The 19,541-nt window shown below is 41.5% G+C and overlaps 1 non-coding gene across 1 annotated transcript; it reads right to left on the bottom strand.

Annotated features, from left to right (window-relative positions):
* Positions 1 to 9,040: 9,040 nt before the first annotated feature.
* TRNAP-AGG (transfer RNA proline (anticodon AGG)) lies at positions 9,041 to 9,112 on the bottom strand. The gene has a single exon. It is a non-coding gene; the product is annotated as a tRNA-Pro (tRNA).
* Positions 9,113 to 19,541: the final 10,429 nt, after the last annotated feature.

Raw genomic sequence — 19,541 nt, 5'->3', positions numbered from 1 at the left:
GAAACGGGAAGGAAGGTGAAGAGAAAGTCGCCTATAAGTAATGTAACTGTTATGTGAGTGAAAGACAAGGATAGCAAGATAGGAAAATAGGAATGTGATGTGGAAACGAGACGAGGTGAGAGAAAAAATATAGGGAAGGAGTATACTTGTACAGGGAGGGAGGCAGAGAGATAGCTAGATAGATATTTAGAGAGATGGTTTAGGATTACATAATAGAGAGAGAGAGAGAGAGAGAGAGTAAGAGAAAGAGAGCTGACTCGTAATTATCTATCCCTCAGTTACGCCATTCTCTCTCTCTCTCTCTCTCTCTCTCTCTCTCTCTCTCACGTGCCCTAGTAATAGATGGGGGGGAAGGGGGGAATGGAGGCGTGTATGCAAAAGGGTCACCGCTCCTGTCAACCCTATATGTGTACGTAAGAGGTGTGCACACGTGTTTGGAAGGTGCACGTGGGGATAAACATGGAACAAAAACACAGATCAATTAGCTTCGTCGTGTTTTTATAATTTGTTTATGTATGAGTTTTATTATTATTATTATTATTATTATTGAAACAGATTTTTTTTTTCATTCGTTAGCTCATGTTCATTACTTCCTCTTGACATCACTCTTATACTCGCTTCATTCATTCATTCACTAATTCACTCCTTCAATCATTCACATATTCATTTATTCATGCGTTTATTCATCAGCACATCCTGTCACTCACTCATACTTATTTCTTCCCTTTTCCTCCCTCCCTCACTCCTTTGCTCATTCACTGGAATACCAATCTTCCACATTCCCTCACTTCCTCATTTCTTTCCGCCGTTCACCCTTTCGTTCCTCACCCACTCACTCACTCACTCACTCACTCACTCAGCTTTTCCCCTTCTTACCCTCACTCAGGTTCACTACAGGTATTTCTCACCCACATTTCCTCTCCACCCTCTCCCCAGTCATCCTGTTCCATCCCTTCATCTCACTATTCTCTCCCTCTCCCCTCCTTTCTCCTTTCCCCTATCTGCCTGTCGCCCATTATCCCTTCTACTCCTCCTCCTCCTGTCTCTCTCTCTCTCTCTCTCTCTCTCTCTCTCTCTCTCTCTCACCCAGTTTCCCCCCATTCCCCCCACACTGTCCCCATTCACACCGCCCTCCCAGCTTACTCACTGCCCCACCTCCGGTACACAACCCGGCTTTATAGTGACTCACCCGGATCTGAATGAATCCTCCTACATAGCGACCTTGACTGCTGCTGGATGATATATGGGCCAGTTCATTCACCTCCTACTCATCCCTCTATTGGTTGTTTTGTAGCAGTTTATTCATCAAGTTATTAATTATTCCTTCCTTACTCAGCTTATTTTTCCACTTGTTTAAGCTGTTTGTCCTCATTCACTCGTTCATCGTCTCTGTTCATTCATTTTTCAGTGTTATTCAGTTTAATTTCTTTCCTTTATTCGTGTTTTTCGTCCACATTCATCGTGCTATTCATGTCCCTTATTCACTTTTTTTTAAAACTGCATTTATTGTCAATATTCATCGGCCTTACTCATCGGTCTTTTTCGTTTTTTTTGTGGTGATTGAGGTATTCTTTGCATTTATTCATCTGTCCTTATTAACCTTTATTTATTCTCCAGTGCTGCCTTACTCATCGGCATTAATTATTCATTTTAATTACTCTTGCTTATTCACTCATACTACCTTTAAGCATCACACTTACTTATCCACGTTTACGATGCTTATTTATTGTTCTTAGTTATCCTCGCTTCTTGCCCTTATTCATCACCCTTACTCACCACCCATACTCACCACTTTTACCATCCTTACTCACCACCCTTACCAACTTTACTCACCACCCTTATTCACCACCTTTACCATCCTTACTCACCACCCTTACCCACCACCTTTACTCACCACCTATACTCACCACCCTTATCTCCTCTCTACTCAGTGGCCTTAATCGCGTGACTCAACCAAGCGTTCATTGCCCCCTCTGTGTGTGTGTGTGTGTGTGTGTGTGTGTGTGTGTGTGTGTGTGTGTACTTCTTTAGCTAGATAAGCCTGACCTACTTTCTCAATTCGATAAACGTGGTCTTTTGTAGAGAATGTTTTTTTGTTTATGTTATAACGACTTGACACAGACTTCATATTCTACGTTTTACAGTTTATTGTTGAGAGAGAGAGAGAGAGAGAGAGAGAGAGAGAGAGAGGGGGGGAGGGGGATAGGCAGTGCAGAAAATGACAGAAATTAGTGGTTGGGATATTAAGTATTGTGTGTGTGTGTGTGTGTGTGTGTGTGTGAGAGAGAGAGAGAGAGAGAGAAAATATCCTAAACTGAAAAGAACCCTTCGACGGAAAAAACACTAAAATAAGAAGGTTGTTATTGTAATGAAAGTTGTACTAAGATTCATTTGAATATACATAATAAATACAAATGACAAACTGCGTGATAGTAGTTGTAGTAGTAGTAGTAGTAGTAGTAGCAGTAGCAGTTGTTGTTGTTGTTGTTACATTCACACACACTTACACATACAGACATGCATACGTTTACGTGCAAATTTACGAGGTCTTCACACACACACACACACACACACACACACACACACACACACACACACACACACACACACACACACACGTGCACAGGTCAGCACTTTGGTTAGGGAAGCCGTGAACAATACACGAGGTCACTGTACCTTTTCTATGTAACTCACCTCACACACCTGCACACAGCGGTACACACACACACACACACACACACACACACACACACACACACACACACACACCTGCACAAAGTAGTACTCACACTATATACTTGCACTCCAACACACAAACACACACACACACACACACACACACACCTGCACAAAGTAGTATTCACACTATATACTTGCACTCCAACACACACACACACACACACACACACACACACACACACACCTGCACAAAGTAGTACTCACACTATATACTTGCACTCCAACACACAAACACACACACACACACACACACACACACACACACACACACACACACACCTGCACAAAGTAGTATTCACACTATATACTTGCACTCCAACACACACACACACACACACACACCTGCACAAAGTAGTACTCACACTATATACTTGCACTCCAACACACACACACACACACACACACACACACACCTGCACAAATTAGAACTCACACTATATACTCGCACTCCAACACACACACACACACACACACACACACACACACACACACACACACACACACACACACACACACTTCAGTACACCTACATAAATTATTACAGTGCATTCTTGTTCGTTTATCCCTTGACATTTCTGGCATTCCGGATCGATGAAGTTAAATTACTGCACATTTGAATATTGATGATTACCTTGTAACACGGATTTATTTACCTTTTTCATCACATCGACAGAATTGTATATCCATTAAGACTTGGTAAAGAGGACTGTATTCATGGACAAAGGTTGACATCTATTTTGTTTTATCATCCAATTCTTTATTACCCCTTCAGGAGCGTGGGTGCCTGGGACTAAGTTGCCTAAATCCGATGTTTATGGCTAGAGTGACCAGTCGTTCTTCCCAGAAAGGCATTATACGACCAATAAGCCACAGTCACCCCTTATTTGTCGCACCTGGTTGGGGCACCTTAGCCAGGTATATAGACCACTATAGGAGTCTAATTGGTTATGTGGCTACCATCCAACATTTATGAAACTCGTACCTAATAAAGTAAGTTGGGCTGTGAAGATCGCATCACCTGGTTTCAAAAGCCACTGTTCAGTACCTTGTTCTTTATTGAATTAAAGTGAATCAGTATTTGTGTCTGTAACTGCACAACACCAATTCTAAAACAAGGGCCATATAATCAATCTCTAACATGTGTAACTTATTTTGTATTACACTGCAGACCTGTTTTTTGTGGTTATTGGTTTCAGATTCTAGGCTCAGTGTTCATAATGATGGATTGTAATGAAAGCTCGATCAATACGACTTTCTGGCTAAAATTGGACGCCCGATTATATTCACATACTTTTTGGAGGTGGCCAGATAGTAATGGTTGGCGGGGATTTGGTTGGGTACCCCCCGTTTAGCAACGTCTTATATTGCGAAGCGATTTGGAGACGGTGTAAAGGAACTACAGTCGCTTTGTATTCGCGTGAAGGGACTAGACAACTCACACAGCTTAAATACTCTGTTGTGGTTGCGTGAAATTCGATAAGTCTTTGTTATGAGATGTGAATGAGTCTTCTTGGTTACTAGATAAACTAACTCTTCAACATACCTACACTTCACCATCAGTTGAACTGGAAATGCTTACAAATCATCGTCAGGTTGAAGGAAACGCGTCATATTGACTTCAACTCCTCCTCTGCTGCCATAGTAATCATGCTTGCTAACCTCAGTCTACACACGGACAGAAAAAAAAAATAAAATGGGTCTCAGTCACGAAACGGTATGAATATCTTACAAGGAACTTTTTAGGTCGTATTAAAATCTGAGCCACGAGGTAAGGCACAACACACCTTACGACATTACTGGTGTCAGGTGCACCAAATGTACGAAAAACTTACTGAAGGTGTATGAGTATCTTGGTGTCTCTGGCTACTGCATATCAGAAGGCGTTTGCTAAATAATACACACACACACACACACACACACACACACACACACACACACACACACACACACACACACACACACACACACACACACACACACATTCAGATGAAGTATATAATGATGAGAATAAAAAATGATAAAGTATAGTAAAATAATGAAGGACCAATAAAATAAGAAAACTATGGATAAGAAGGAGCCATAAGATTAAAACACAGTAGACTATCTGACAAAAAGAGGAAAAAAAAAAAAACGGGAAGTAAAGGAAAAGCGAGAAGGGATAGAGCAAAAACAGAGCTACATAAAAAGAGATAATTAAAGAGAAGAAATAGATAAGAGGAATTTAAAGGTCTGACATTAAGAGCAAAATGAGTGAAAGAGAGTAACAGAGAAATTTGTATGAGCAAGGTTAGGGAAAAATAGAAAAATGAGAAAGAAAATAGGGCAGCAGGTATGAAACTATTATTTGAGTGTGTAAAAATGAGGAAAACAGTGAGAGGGAAAGAGAGAGAGAGAGAGAACACATGCAGCTTGGGAATTAACCTTATCTCGCTTTCATCCTTCTCCTGAGTTCACTGACCTTATTCGCTCCTACGCTCCCTCTGTCCTTGGTAGGGAATTATACTGCGAATATATCTGAGAGAGAAAGAGAGAGAGAGAGAGAGAGAGAGACAGACAGACAGAGAACATAGTGTCCTTGCGGGCGAATTATATTAGGAATAGTAGTCTGCCTTGAAACGAGAGAGAGAGAGAGAGAGAGAGAGAGGAAGGCGGAGGGTGAAATGAGTTGACTGACAAATGAGTAAGCAATCGGTAGCTGAGAGAAAAGGAGAAAAATATTTTATTATAAAAGTTTGAAAACGAAGAGAGAGAGAGAGAGAGAGAGAGATCGTACAGATTGCGTCAGTTTCCAAGGTGCCCTCTTTCATTTCATTTCACTTTTGACATTTTAAAGTGCGTCTGTTATGATGTTATTTGTCTCTCTCTCTCTCTCTCTCTCTCTTTGCTTCACATTTCTTCTCTTTTTTTTTCTTCCTTCTTTTTGTCCTGTACTTTTTTTTTTCAGTCTACCTCTTCTATCTACCTCTTTCCCCTCTCTCTGTGTCTTTATTTTTCTCCTTTTCCATCCTCTTTATCCAGCTCTTCCTTCATCCTTTCTCTCTCTGCAGATCTTTCCTCCTACTTTTCCCCCTCCCTCATTCATTTTCTGTTGCTTCCCTTCTCTTCCTCTTCCCCCCTTTTTTTTTTTCCCATATGATTTCCTTCTTTTATCTCTTTCTTTCTGTATTATCTCCCTTCTGTTTTGATCTTCCTCTTCCCTCCTATTTTCCCCTTGTTCTCTTATCTTTTTCCCTTATTCTTTTCCCTGTTTTGTTTTTCCCCATCGTCTTTCCTTCCTCCATTTCCACCTTTATCTCCTTCTTATTCGTATTCCTTCATTCTTCCCCCTTTCTGCATGTCACTTCTCTCTCTTCTTCTTCCCTTGTTGTTTCCCCTGTTTTTCTCCCTCCTTTCCCCCTTTTTCAGCCTTATCTTCCTCTTCTCCTTCTTCTACCTCGCTTCTCCATCTCCAGCCCCCATTTCCTCACTTTTCCTCGTCCCTCTTTCTCTTCAATTTTACACCTTCCTTCCCTCACTTTTCCACCTTTGTTCTCTCACTTTTCCTCTTCCCTCTTTCGCTTCACTTTTCCACCTTCCTTTTCTCACTTTTCCTCTTCCCTTTTTCTCTCGACTTTTCCGCCCTCCTACTCTTCCCTCTTTCTCTTCACTTTTCTCTCACTTCTCCTTTTCCTTCTTCCTCTCCTCTTTTCCAGTCTCCTTCTCCTCCTCCTCTCTTTCCCATGCAAATTACCAAACATTTTACCAAGCATTTTTCCCATATATGCTCCCCCTGTATCAATCAGCAACATATCAGCCCGTCCCGCCCACTCTTGTCCGCCCAGTCCTAAACTTGGCTGCATATTAATAGGTTACGCAGGGTCAGTGACAATATGAGCCTTCCCTTTTCGTAAATTGACCAAAAAGATTACATGTCGTTTTTGCCAATTGTCCGATATCAAACTTTTCAGCCAGAGAACGACATTTAATTTTGCCCTTGCTATTTACGTGCAGTTTTTTCACCCCCGGAGAGATTTTTCGAATTGGAGAAGTTAGATATAGCCTTCAATAACCCCTTCAGTATAATGGTGGGGATCCTTCACTCTTTCCTCCCACCTTTTTCCTACTGTTTCCTCCCTCAGTCATTCCCCTGTTTTGCGATTCTTTTCTCCTTTTTTACCGTCTTTTGTTTCCCCTTTCTGCCTTCCTTCTCTTCCTCTTTCTTCTTTCTTTCCTCGTGTTACCTTTCATCTTTCCCCTCTTCCTCGTCTCCTTTTATTCCATAATTTCCATACTTTGTGTCTTCCTCCTTTTCTCCCTATTCCTTCCTCATGCATTTCCTCTTCCATCTCTCCTTGTCTCTCGCTTGTTATTCCCCTGTCCTTCCCTCATTTCCACTTTTCCCCTTTCCTTCTCTTTCCTCCTTCTCCCTATATCTCTCTCCCTTTTTAGGTCAGTGCCCCCCTCGGTGGAATCTCTTTAGCATGTATTCTTCCTTTCATTCTTCCATTTTCTTTACCATTTTCGATTCTCCCTTCTCAGTTGTTCTTTCATCTTTCTTTTATATTATCTTACTTTCTCCTATGTTCTTTCTTTACATTTTCCTTTTTATTATGGGCGCCTATGTTTCTTCTTCATTTTTATTCTTCCTGTAGATAAGGATTCTCTCTCTCTCTCTCTCTCTCTCTCTCTCTCTCTCTCTCTCTCTCTCTCTCTCTCTCATTTCTCTTGCGTCCTCTTTTTCTTACAGGTCAGTGGCCGGCCCTGACCATGTGTGTGTGTGTGTGTGTGTGTGTGTGTGTGTGTGATGACAACTTCTTAGATGATGGTGATGATGATGATGGTGATTTTTAATGAACTGATTCCAAACTTTCCTTTCTTTACTGTACCTTACTTTTCCATACCTTACCTTTGTGCATTCATCCCAACTTTAACTAACCTTTACTTACCTTACCTTACCATACCTTTCCTTTCCTTTCCCCTCCCCATCGTACCTTATTTTACCTTACCTTACCTTACCCTACCCTACCCTACCCTACCATACCTAACCTTAACTTCCCTATTTTGTCTAGCCTACCTTACCTTATCATACAAACCTTCCCTTCCCTTCCCTAGTCAAACCTTACCTGCCCTACCTTCCTTTAGTACACTGACCCCAGCCTTACTCACCTGATTCTTGCGCGTAATAAAAAGAAGTGTATGTTATTGCTTTTAGCGGCGTTAGTTTATGGGTATTTAAGAACATAGCCGTAATATATGATGGAAGTAAATTAGGTTCCGATTTACATTCTGACGTGGCCTGATTTTACTTTATCTTGGCTTTCCTTTCCTCTCCTTTCCTTTCCTTTCATCTCATTTCCTTCCCTTCCCTTCCTTCCCTTCCCTTCCCTTCCCTTCCCTTCCATGAGAGAGGTGTAGGGGAGGGCAGGAAGTGGGAAACATGATATGCACAGATTCCTTACAACTGCAGCAGCAATAGTGCCACTTGAGGTTGTTGTTTTTGTTGTTGTTTTGTGATGGTGCTGGTGGTAGTGCTACTTTTTTTTTTTTTTTTTTGCTGTTTTTGCTTTTCATTTTTTGGGTACTCTTAATTTTTCTTAAAAATCTGGTGTTTTATTTAGCCTTTATATCTCTGTGTATGACTACACCCGCACTCACACACACATGTGCACGCCATGTTATTTACATATCCGCATTCAGGAGCACATACCTTTACACACACACACACACACACACACACCAGTCACATGTGGCCCTCCCCCCCCCTTCATTGACGTAACGGGAGGGAGCTAAGTCTGTGTGTGTGTGTGTGTGTGTGTGTGTGTGTGAGAGAGAGAGAGAGAGAGAGAGAGAGCTTTGTGCTGCTGCAGACACAAATATTGATTCACTTCATTACGATAAATAACGGACGGTGAACGATAACTTTAGAGACCCAGTAATGCAGTGTTCGGAACCCAACACAATTTTTAGAACATTGCATAAACGTTCCATAACTTCGACGAAAAATTAAATCAGTATTAACGTCCACAAGTCTCTAATCTGCAACAGACAATACCATATCATCGCTGGGCCTGATTACCGTATACTAAAGGGCGAAGGAAATGTGTAGCACCTTATCCTTAGCGATTTATTTTCTTGTATAATACACCTTGACATGACATTCTTCCGGATGCTGTTTATGCCGTTATAAATATCGACGTCTTTTCATGAATAACAAACAGACCAGTGTAGTGTGATGTGCAGAACAAATCGCTAAGTGAGAGGTGTTACGGAATCTCCAAAGCCACCTAGAATACAACCAGAGGTATACTAAAAATAATCCCATGGGCCTGACCGGGATTTGAACCCGGGACCTCTCGCACCCTAAGCGAGAATCATACCCCTAGACCATCAGGCCGGTACTGCTTTAGAACTGCGCGTCTGGTCTAGTCTGGCAAAGCTCCCTCACCCCATTCAGTTGAGTCGATGGCCAGGTGTATGCAGATTACAGGGCGGATCTGACTCTGGTTTCGGGTTGTGGGGTGGATTTGAGTCTGGTTTCAGATTAAGGGGCGGCTTTGACTGGTAACTAAGAAAACTGATTCCTTTGCTGGACATCGTGCATAAGTGGGTGAAATACATATAGGGAAAGGGGTGAAAGACTGTCTTGGATTGGGTAATAACAGGGTGAAGAGGGCCAAGCGGGAGATAGAAGTACTACATATAGGTGCCGTAGGACATCGAAACACCTCTTCCTTAGCGATTTATGTTGCATTTTCCACATTACTGTTCTCCCGTAAGTTATTAGTATTGCTTTATTATCGACATAGTTCTCAGTCAGTAACATATAAGATGATACCGATGTGTGATATATAGAATAAATCGCAAATGGAGACTTGCAACGAAGACTGTCATGCCACTCAGACTACGGCCTATTGTTTAGATTCTCATAGGCTTAGTTGGCTTTTTGGCGATCCCACAAGTAATACACAAGAGCGTACTGGTGATTCATGTGCAGAAGAGAAATGGTAAGGATCAGGTACAAAAAATCATCCACGAAAATGATGCCCCAGAGAGACAGGACTGAACTCTGTCACAATATGTAAATTTGTTTGATATAACCTAGAGAAGTATAGCTTATCTGAGGTTGAAGAATAATAATATTCGGCCATGGTCATGAAATGATTAATGATTATTGTGTGTAACTCTTTCATTGCATAGGAGGATGCTGGTAACCTCTCTTTGTTGTTGGTAGTTGCGTGTAGGATCCTGTTTATTCCGGCAAGCGCCAAGTGGTTTTAAGCAGCTGAGGCTATTATATAAGTGACAAACCTTTTGCCTGGTAGGAACTTCCCCAAACAGAATGATACAGAATAGCGTTTCCCAGTATACACTAGACAGAGGATGACAATGCCAGTGAAAGAGATAATGGGATCATTTTAACCCTCTGAATGGTACCAGCAGGTGAATAAAACATGTGGCATTAGGCGGAATGATAATACTCCGATTCTTCATAATGTAACCCTGTTGTGTTTTAATAGACCACAAAGTTATTTCGATCATTATTTTCCATGTTTGAATGCATCAGTAGAAAGCAGAATGCATCTGGTTCTTGCGTTCCTTTTTGTTCTGTGACATGAAAGGATACAGATGAGGCGATGAGATAAAAAGATGCCTTAACACATGAAAACGTCGAGGTAGATGACCCTTTGATGTCGGTGCACCTGACTTTACCTGACGTCCCCTCGCCTCACCTTCGGCCTCCCGCGCTAATTACCACCTGTGACCTCTGGCTCTCACCTCTCTCAGCTGGGGGTTTCCCGTGGTGGCCGGGATGCTGTGGTGTGCTGTGATGTGGTGGTGGCGTGGTGGTGGAGGGGTGATTGTACTGAGGTGGGCAAGGAGGTACTGCGGGTTGACGGATGGTGCAAGGTTTTCCTGTTTCGGCTGCTTTTGCAACTGTGAGTAATAATGCTGTTTATGCCGGGGGAGACTGTCTTTCCTTTTCTTTTTTTTATGTATCCAGGCCCGGTAGTCCTTGCTTTCTGGACAAGCAAACAGCTGAAGGTACGGCACGCCTCCTCATGCATATTCTTGGGTACTTATTGGCCACCATATTCCTTGAGAGTGGAGAATGTCATGCACTACGGTGTATTACCAGCTGCAAGGGTATTTGTGCTACATATAAGTGATTTAATAACTAAAATTAAAAACATAGATTAAATCCCAAGAAAGAGGTGCTATGAAATCTCCAGTGCCATTTAAAACACGAGTCTTATTTCCATCCCTGTGTGTTTTGCTCGCTATTTGTGCCGAATGTAACCGTTACCCATCATGACCCAGGAGACTGAAATTTGAATATGATAATGAGCAAGGTCTTTGGGATACACGGTTTTCTTCAGATTTTGCACATTTCATTTCCCTTGAGCTAATATGACGTATATTTTTTTCTCCCCCAAATATGCATAAAGCGGTAATAAGCAACTACATACATATGTACATACATACATACACACATACATACACACATAAACATATATACATATATACATGCTTACATATATGCATACAGGCACATATTTTACAGATAAGGTAAATTAAACAAATACATAATTGAATAAATAATCTTACTTAGAGCAGTTTCATCCACTGTGCATCAAGGTAATACTGCTGAAAAGAAGTTGTTTTAATTTCCAGTTGTGCACTGCTGTATGTTAAGGTCAAAGGCCGAGGTCAGCTTATATATATGTATTAATCGTGTCATTTATGTGTGGGCGTCGGCACGGGAGGCGGTGTGCAATCAGGGACACAAGTTTGGTTAATATTTCATCTCTTCTGTCTCCCACTTTTCACTGCTGGTAAATATTTCGCCTCTTCTGCCTCTTACTTTCCTCTACTGGTAAATATTTCACCCCTTCTGTCTCTCGCTTTCCTCGCTACTAAGTATTTCACCTCGTCTGTCTCACTTTCCTCTTCTAGCTAATATTTCTCCTTTTCTGTCTCTCACTCTCCTCTGCCAGCTATTAATTTCACCTCTTCTGCCTCTCACTTTCCTCTGCTGGCGAATATATCTAGACTGAGAGAGGCTTGATATGTTTCTCTGGCCATAGATAAGTCTCTTTGATATGCGTCAGGGAGGAAAGCGATGGGGATGCGAAGTAAATGCTGTGTAGATTAGTAGAGGATTTTTTTTCCACTGATTTCACAGCCCCGGTCAAAAATTCCTTTACACGTCGGAGGTTCCAAGCGCATGAAACGAGAGAGAGAGAGAGAGAGAGAGAGAGAGAGATTCATAATGCTACATAAAATTCTAGAAATAACCAAAGTGAAATTTAAGTGACGTCATCGTACTGAAGGGGTAATGTTCTTGATTCTATAGTGCTCTCAATAATGCTGTCGTTATTTATGTTTATGGTTTTGTTATTGCAGACGTCTGTTATTGTCGTTATTGTTATTATTTTCGTTATAATAAAATAATTAACAACCCCACTAGTTTATAAAGGAAAATCCCCTCTAAGCTGAATATAATCGTCTGGTGGTAACAATAACGAAATAAAGAAAACGTCACCGCATCGAAGGGGTTAAGTGAGTGGAGGGGTGGCCAAGGTAAATCTCGCTGTTAACCTGGGAACATGATCGCGGTTAATTTAAGTTTCTTTGGCGCAGACCTTTGTGGATGATGATAGGCGAGGGAATGAATGTAGTGGGAAATGGTTGCTTTCTCCTCCTTCCCGATGCAGTGTAAAAAGTTATCATTATTATTATTATTATTATTATTATTATTATTATTTTCATTTTTATCATTATTATTTTAGTAGAAGTAGTAGTAGTAGCAGAAGGAGTACTGTATCAGGATTGGTGTTAATATTATATCTAATACTGAGATATTTTTCCTACTACATGAAAGGCATACATGTTACTGAGGAGTAGTGACCTTTGCTATATCACTCTCAGCTGGTATACCACTCTCTCTCTCTCTCTCTCTCTCTCTCTCTCTCTCTCTCTCTCTCTCTCTCTCTCTCTCTCACTGGTATATTAGAGCGCCTGTATTGCCTTTCAGAGCGGGGTGTTTTTTTTTTTTTTCCTGCAGTGTGTGTGTTTCCCGTCCTCTACCCCTCCCCCCACCCCTCTGATGTGACCCTGGCCCAGCGGGGTGACTGACCCACACACACGTGTGTACTCACACACACACACACTATATAGATAGATGCATTTCAGTATATATATTCTAGCGTTCACCAGCACACAGACATGCACTTATACAGACAAATTCATACATAAATACATGTGTTCGTTCATAATTGCGTTTCGCATACACTCATGAACAAACAGTTACGCTAAAACACGCACATGCACATAGCTATTCACACAGGTGCAGATATTCTCTAGGCAGGCACTTAAAGGTTAATTAGGGAGACGAAATCTTGCATGGAATTCTTAGTTCAGCAGCAAGTATGCATCAGTATAATTCATGTGATCAAACAGAACACTTAAACATTGATGAAAACCTAATAATAATGTGCTAAAAAGGTTGAAAAAGAGTGTCTGGCACCCGTACATAAAAAAAAAATAGTTCATATGACGTCACTAGTTATTTCCAGTAGTAGTAGTAGTAGAAGTTGTTGTTGTTATGATTTGTCTGGGTAGTAATATCGTAAGACATGTACGTCAAAACTGAAACAGAAGTGTCCAGTGATGCAAAACTGTATACTGTTTAAGAGTTACTGTAGCTCTTGAACAAGGCACCTCAGTGTTTGGAATTGCTCATTTGACGTCATGCAGGTGACCTAGGTGTGCCAGGTGTTAAGCAGTATATCTGTTTTCATTTATTGTGAATGTCTAAGGAAGATACAATACTGACATTCACTTGGCAGGGAAACAGAAGATGAATAACAATATCTGATCGTATGTGGAACTCCAGATTTTATTTTCAACGTACTAACTGATACTTAAATATGAATTGTTTTTACACACACACACACACACACACACACACACACACACACACACACACACACACACACACACACGTGTCACATGCACGGAGACATTCGTGTTCACAGGTAAAATTAAATTAATAGGAATGGATATACACACACACACACACACACACACACACACACACACACACACACACACACACACGTGTCACATGCACGGAGACACATTTCAGTGTTCACAGGCACTATTAAATTAATAGGCATGCACACACACACACACACACACACACACACACACACACACACACACACACACACACACACACACACACACACACACACACACACACACACACACACACACACACACACACACACACACAGCTATTCAGCCCTTTCTTCTTGCCTCTCCCTTTGTCTGCCATACTGTACCGTTTCTATATAGCATCCCTGTTTGTCTGTTTTTTGTGACCGTTTTTTAATCTAATCTCTGTTTTTATCTCCGTTATCTGTTTGTTGCTTGATCCTTTTGTCTTGACCCTTTAATCTCTGTCTGTCTGTCTATCTTCTCTCTACCCTTCCTTTCTACCTGTGTTTCTGCTGTCTGTCTCTCTGTCTGTTCATTTTGCCGTGGCTATCTTTCTGTCATCATTTTCTGTCTTCCTTGTTTTTTTATTTTTTCTTTCCCACTGTCTGTCGTCTCTACCTATGTCCATTTTGTCTGTCTGTTTGTACTTACGTCCTGTCCATCTGCCCTGTCTAAATTTACGTCTGTCCTTGTCTGTTTCTGTCTGTCTGTCTGTCTGTCTGTCTCCCCAGTATCATATCCTTCTCTCCCGTCATCTAAGTGTTCTGTCTTATTCTGTCAGCTCTATTTTCTTTGTCCTTTTAGCCTTTTCGTCTTTATATTTACCCTACGTGTCTAATTATCTCTATCCATTCTGCCAGTCTCTGTGTAAGTGTTTTATCTATTCTGTCTGTCCAGTTTTCCTGTCTGTCTTTCTGTCCTTCTCTGCCTGCCAAGCCAATCCGAATGTCTCATATTTTATTCTCCATATCTGTTCATGCTGTCAGTCTGTTTTACGTAAGCCCTGTCTCTCTGTCGTATGTATCTATCCTTATATCTGTCATTTCTGTCCATACCATTTATTTTTACACCGATTTTTTCTGTGTATTTCTGTCTTTTCTCATTTTACTTGTACCATCCCTATCTATCTGTCTGTCTGTCTGTATATCTGTGTCTATCTCTTTATATATCTATCTGTATCGGTATATTTATTATTACTTATTAATCTTTGTAAGTCTGTAAGCCTGTCTCTAAATATTTGTCTATCTATCTACCTGTCTATCTATTTGTCTGTGTCTAGGTGTCTGTCTCAATCTAAATGTTTATCTGTCTATCATTTATCTGTCTGTCCTCCGTCTCACCATCGTTCCTGTCTGTAAGTCTGTCGCATGTGTCTCTATGTCTGTCCATTGTCCGCAAGTTTACATGTACTTGCTCCGTGTGTGTGTGTGTGTGTGTGTGTGTGTGTGTGTGTGTGTGTGTGTGTGTGTGTGTGTGTGTGTGTGTGACCTCATTCTGTCCTTCTCTGGCTTTTCTCTGCTCCTAGCTCTTACAAATCCTTGCCCTCGTGTGTGTGTGTGTGTGTGTGTGTGTGTGTGTGTGTGTGTGTGTGTGTGTGTGTGTGTGTGTGTGTGTGTGCGCGCACTCATAATTTGTGTGTATATGTTTGTGTAGCCTGTGTATTATTGTAGGAATGCGAGTGAATATGTTCACATATGAGTGTTTTTGTATTTGTACTTGTATGTGTGTGTGAATGTTAGCGTGTGTGTGTGTGTGTGTGTGTGTGTGTGTGTGTGTGTGTGTGTGTGTGTGTGTGTGTGTGTGTGTGTGTGTGTGTGTGTGTGTGTGTGTGTGTGTGTGTGTGTTTATATAAGTGTATGCTCTTGTGTTGGGTATGTATGTATAAGTGCAGGATGTGTGTATGTGTGCTTGTATATGCGCATGTTTGTATGTACGTGTGTATGTGTGTGTGTATGCATGATCAACATTGGCCCTTTTCTGCTGCTTCCTGGTTGGAGGTTAGTGACCCCTCGCACATACACACGCACATATACGCACATGCTTGCTCTACATTCACACACGCACACACCTGTCCTGTCCCTTGCTCGTTACCGTTTTTTCCACTTGTTTATAATGTCCATCTGTTAATATTTCTCTCTCTCTCTCTCTCTCTCTCTCTCTCTCTCTCTCTCTCTCTCTCTCTCTCTCTCTCCTCTTTATTTTTATTCTTTTACTTTTCTCTCAGTGTTTTTATTCTTTTTCTTTCAATTTGATTTCTTCATTTTTTTCAAGCTTTTATTCTTTCCCTGTTGCATCTGTTACTAAATTTCATCTTACCTTTTATCCCTCCCTTCCTCCCACCGTCCGTCCGCCCTTCCGTCTGTCCCTCCGTCCTTCCGTCCTTCCTTCCTTCCTTCTTTCTTTCCTTCCTCCCTTCCTTCATTCATTCATTTATTCATTCCCATCTTCATCGCCAGCACAGCACACTTTCGTGTTTAAATGATAGCGTGTCTTCCCTTCCTTGCAGCTCCAGATTTGGTTTTTCCCTCCCTTCCTTCCTCCTTCCCTCCCTCCCACCTTCCTTCCTTATCATTCTTCCTTTTTTGCATTTCTACCGTCCTTTCCTCCTATCTTTCTTTCTTCCTTTTTCCTTTCGCACTTATTCTTCTTTCCTTCTGTATTCTTATTTCCTCTCTCCCATCATCCTTCCTCATTTTCTCCATCCTTCCCTTCCTCCTCCTTTCCCATCTTCCCTTTTACCTTCCTTTTTCAATGGTCTCTCTGCCCCTTCATTGTTTTAATCCATTTTCTCCCTCCATCCCACCATCTCTCTCACTTTTTAAAATACGTCCTCTGTACCCTTCTGTTTTTTTTTTTCTTTTTCCTTTCTTCACTCCTATTATTTCCTCCCTTTCTCTCCTTCCTCCTTTTTACCGCCTTCCCATGTCACTCCCCCCTCCCTTTTTTTTTCTCTCCCTACCTCCCTTCTTCCATTTGTATCTCCTCTCTGTCTCCCTCTTTCCCTGTCCCTCTCCGTCCATCCCTTCCTTCTTGCCTTTCTCTCCTTCCATCCTCTCTTCTTTTTTCCACCCATCCCTACTTTCTTCCCTTCTCTACCTCCCTTCTTCTCTCCACCCCTCCCTCCCTTTGTCTCCCTCTTCCCTCCCTCCCTGCCTCTAAGTTATTACCCCCCTTGACACCCTTCTTCTGATTTACTCTCTTATTGTCGTCCACTCTCCTCTCCTCTTAGTTCTCTTGTCTTTGTCTGTCAGAGTTTATCATTTCTTGCTTCGTTTCTTCTTATTCGCTGCCTCTTTTGGTGTCTTTCTCTTCCTCTTACTTCAGGTACATTTTTATTTATCCTGGTCATTCTTTTTCCTCCTTTTCTCCATTTACTTCCTTCTCTACCTCCCACATGTTATATTTTTCTTCCCTCTGCTCCTTATGTCCTCTTTGTTCCTCCTCTTCCCTTTCTTTCCGTTTCCACTCCACTTGTTTGTTTGTTTTGTTATTTCTCCCCTCTTTCATACCCAGTTCCTTTTATCTCCTTGCTTGCTTCCCTGCTTCCTTCTTTCCTTCCCTCTTTACCCAATTCCTTTTATTTCCTTGCTTGCTTCCCTCCTTCCTTCTTTCCTTCCCTCCTTCCTTCCTGCCTTCTTTTTCCTTTTCGCCCACACTCATTCATTTTTCTTATCCTTTTCATTTGCCCATTCTCCTTCCCACTCCAATATTTTCTTCATCTCTTCCTTCTGCCCTCTCCCCCCTTTCCTCTCAACCCCATTCTTATTCTCTTCCATTTTCTTCTCTCAATTCTTCTATCTTTTTTATGCCTGTTTTCATGATCCTTTAAACACACACACACACACACACACACACACACACACACACACACACACACACACACACACACACACACACACACACACACACACACACACGTAATACATATGCCGGCCGGTATGTCTTCTGCCCCATAATCTCACCTGTCACATGTGGCTTTCTCAAAGGCACCTGTCAAGCCTTTTCCAAGCGGCTCATCTCACACACCTGTCACGCCTATGCAAATAACACACCTGCCATACGTTAACTCTCCCATATGCATTTTATACACCTGGCTGCACACGTGTTCACCTTACACACCTTTGATTAGCCACCTACACCTATCACACACACACACACACACACACACACACACACACACACACACACACACACACACACACACACACACACACACACACAGAATCAGCCATCATTATATTCTGGAAATATTTTCATTCACTGATTCATTCATCATCTAATCATATGTTGCCCCATGAGGAGCGTAGGAGCCCGGGACTAGGCAAGTTGGCCCTGACATTTAAAATAAGAGTGGCCACCCTCGCTCATCCCTGAGTGGCATTACGTGAACAATAAACTCCAACGACCCCTTGGATATAAACCTGCACCGGCACAGTTCAATTGGAGCGCTTTAATTCCCCACTAAACTATATTATTTATTTATTTATTCAATACGACCTTTATATCGCTAGTTTTGCTTTCGGTTAATATTTCATCGATAGTGTGTGTGTGTGTGTTTTTTTTTTAGATGGGGCATCAAATTATGACTTTTATCTCATGTCATTTATAATCACTTTTTAACATCCTCCCACGGATATGGTGTCCGATACTGTTGAAATTTGTACGTCAGTCACTCATTCAGATGTTCCGTTCTCCTATCTTTCTCATTCTTCTCCTCTGCGTCCACACAACTCCTTCTCTCCTCCTCTCCCTTTATATTCACCCTTTTTTAACCTCTTCTTCATGTTCTTTCACATTTTTCCGCCTGTCCCTTCATCCCTCCCTCCATCCTTCAGTCTCCATACTTTTCCCTGTCTTCCTCAACTTCTCACACACTACTTCTCTCCCACTTACCCCTTTCCTGTTTGAGTTTCTCCCTTGTAATGCTTGCAGACAAAGCATCCAAATGATGGAAAAATACCCGTCTTATACCATCCACAAAATTAATGGTGGTAAAGGCTTTAGAGACTCCTGACAGATAAATCCTCTTTCGTGCTTACAAAATTTAAAAGGAATAGATGCAGGCAGTGTTTAATAGGATTTATTATTGGTCTTTTAGGGACCATTGTGTATGCATATGTTTAACGAGATAACTGAGAAAACTAAGGAATCAAGAAATATTACATCCTGTCTTTTATTACTTACGAAAAAGCATATGATCTGAAGCTGGCTGCAGTTCCAAGACTGTACAACATAATGGTGCGGAAGTTTACATAAAAGTTATAGAGCATAATATATTCTTGTGTGTGTGTGTGTTTGTGTGTGTGTGTGTGTGTGTGTATAGATAGATAGATAGATAGATAAAGACATAGATAGGTACAAAATTATTAAATACACACACACACACACACACACACACACACACACACACACACACACACACACACACACTGGTGCACCTCTACATTGTATTGCACAAAAAATAGTGAACAAAAAGCGATTAATGAAGGAGATTGACAAGGATATTTTTTTTTCAGAGTTATTCCCATGGGAAGAGTAGGAGCCCGGGGCTAGGCAAGTTGGTCCTGACATTTAAGATGAGAGTGACCAGCCTCTGAGCGGCATTACGTGAGCAGTAAACCCCATCCACCCCTTGGATATAAACTGCACCGGCTCAGTCCGATTGGAGCGCCTTAATTGCCTACTAAACCGCCAGACGCCATAATTTTGGTTATATGGTTACCACCCAGCGTAGTAAATGGTTTCCTGGTGTACAGGAAACGATTTGGCATGTCACTCAGCGTCGAGTCACCCGTGGACAGAAGGAAAAGGAAAGAATC

The sequence above is a fragment of the Coenobita brevimanus genome, chromosome 94 (assembly GCF_032717465.1).
Source record: "Coenobita brevimanus isolate Jiangsu-jjx chromosome 94, ASM3271746v2, whole genome shotgun sequence".
Taxonomy (NCBI): Eukaryota; Metazoa; Arthropoda; class Malacostraca; order Decapoda; family Coenobitidae; genus Coenobita; species Coenobita brevimanus.
This window is presented reverse-complemented; position numbering and strand designations above follow the sequence as displayed.